Source organism: Rhinopithecus roxellana, chromosome 4, assembly GCF_007565055.1.
Source record: "Rhinopithecus roxellana isolate Shanxi Qingling chromosome 4, ASM756505v1, whole genome shotgun sequence".
Classification (NCBI taxonomy): domain Eukaryota; kingdom Metazoa; phylum Chordata; class Mammalia; order Primates; family Cercopithecidae; genus Rhinopithecus; species Rhinopithecus roxellana.
The window spans coordinates 84,620,227-84,622,632 of NC_044552.1; the positions used below are offsets into that span (position 1 = coordinate 84,620,227).

General features: G+C 38.8%; 1 pseudogene; it reads right to left on the bottom strand.

The window, feature by feature from the left end:
- Positions 1-856: 856 nt before the first annotated feature.
- On the bottom strand, positions 857-2,040 carry LOC104668651 (annotated as a pseudogene).
- Between the last annotated feature and the right edge of the window lie 366 nt (positions 2,041-2,406).

Below are 2,406 nucleotides of genomic sequence, written 5' to 3' on the forward strand. Positions count from 1 at the left end.
AGACGGGGTTTCTCCATGTTGGTCACGCTGGTCTCGAACTCCTGACCTCAGGTGATCCGCCCGCCTCGGTCTCCCAACGTTCTGGGATTACAGCCCTGAGCCGCCGCGCCTGGCCTTTTTTTTTTCTAACAATAAAGAAAGATCAAGCTGCAAACACACATAAGGAAGCTGGAAGCTTGCACGGAGGGATGCTAGCAGCTGCACAAAAAGAAATGGGCTACCTGGGGGCCAGCCATGTCCACCATGGGGGTTCCACCTCACCTCTTTTTTAGCACATACACAGTAAGAAAGAAAGAAAAGGGCAACATGGACAAGCTCAGCAGAGAACCGACCCGCGTAATAAAAGATTGGAGTGGGGCTGTCAGAGATTCACACCTATGCAGACAGCACACCAGGCCCTAGGTTTTTCGTGCCCTATGTAAATCAGACACCGCCTCCTGACTAGTTCATGAGCTGAGATCTGACCACTGCACTCCAGCCTGGGCGACAGAGCGAGACTCCGTCTCAAAAAAAAAAAAAGAAAAAAAAAAAAAAAAAAAAAAAAAAGCACCTGCATTTCATTGTAGATCGGCAATCCATTTTTCAGGGACCCCTCTCTGTAGCAGAAAGGTATTATCTTTTTTTCACCTATTAAATTCCCACTCTTTTTTTTCATTTGTACTTTTGCTTTTATTCAAAAGTTCTGTTGGATTTATCTCAAGATTAAGGACCACAGTATGATAGCCAACAACTTAATTTTAGTGTACAAACTGCTTTAAACTACATATACATTTTCAGAGTTAGAGAAATGTAATATAGTGTCCTTCAGTTTAAATGTTGAGAATAATTTTGCAAACATGTAGAAGAAAAATAATTTTTATATATGTTCCTTTGGTTCACTAAACTTTCTCCTTTTTGGTACTGACTTGACTAGAAGAATCAAAGTGATGGAGGACTATTCTCCCAGATTCATGTTGACTTCTCTTCCGATTTTCTTTGGAAGATGTTACTGGTTGATTTCCATTTGCCATTTTATTCTGACTTTTCCACTTCTTGTTTCGCTTTCAGACATATCAAGTTCAGATGGTTTATTGACTAACTGCTCAACCTGAGAGTGAGAAATGGAAAGATCTGGACTTTCTTTATACCTCATAATTTCATCTTCCTCAAAAACTAAATTTGATTATCCTAATTCAGAAAATCCAGGGTTTTTTTTCCTGCTCTTTCATTTTAGTTCCAATGTCCAAATCATCACTTGTATAATGCTCCTGTTCATCTTCTACGTCTTTGTCCCTCAGGATTTTGTGAAGTCGTGTTTTTATTTGTTTTGGTGATAGTAGAGTTGAATCAATATTTTCCATTTGTTCTCTCTCAGTGGTCACTTTTACTTTGAAGGTATGAAAAGGTGTTGAGACTTCACACACATTTAAATACCTAGGCTTCCCTTCAAATATAACTCCTTCACAATCACCATCCTTAGAACCGGGAGGCTGGTAATCTAGGGGTGTAAGTTCATCATAGTAAAAAGGTTTCATGGTCAAACAAACATCATTAGGTTAAGGCCCCAGATTTTGCATTAGGATATCAATCTTGCGAATGAGGAGAATGCTTGCTTTCTTGGTGTCAGCACATGACATGCTAGATTTGTTGCTTTGGTTTTTACTTATGAAGTAAGTCCATGAGTGGTCCATTGTTGGCATATTTGAATTTGAAATGGTAACATTCTGAAATTGTCTGAGGATCTTCTGGGTTTGTGTATATAGCTTAAACAGCCATCCTTAGGTATTTTTTCTGTAAAGCATCATAATGTCCTAGCATCTATTTCACTAACTGTGTAGATCCTGGGCAATTTTTATCTTCTCTCAGTATTTTGACCAAAAGATCATCTAGATGTCTGGTTCCATAAGAACATTCTGGAAATATTCCTCTCAAATATGTGATACAGGATACTGAAACTGCTAGGAGCCTCTTCACTAACACCAAAGACTGGTGTTCAGGTGATATCTTATTGGGAAATATCAGTGCAGTCATGGAAGTCCTCTGCAACTGGGTAGTGGCCATCTTCTTCTGATAAAATATTTTCTTTAATTCAAAATTATGTCTGAGGGGCAGGCCCCGGAAAATTTCCACTCTTAATCTCACTCTTTGTGTGTCCACATATTTGATCTCCGTGGTCGTGAGACAACAAACCTCGGGTGTTACCCCAGACAATGAAGCCGCTTCAGTGTATTTTGAGGGTACATGCAATATTTTGGTACCTGTATACAATGTGTAATGATCAAATCAGGGTAACTGGGATATCCATTACCTCAAACATTTATCTTTTCTTTGTACCACATTTTCTGTATCCCTTCATCCATTGATGGACACTTAGGTTAATTCCAATATTTCAATTATTTATTTTTAATTTTTGTGGGTACATACTAA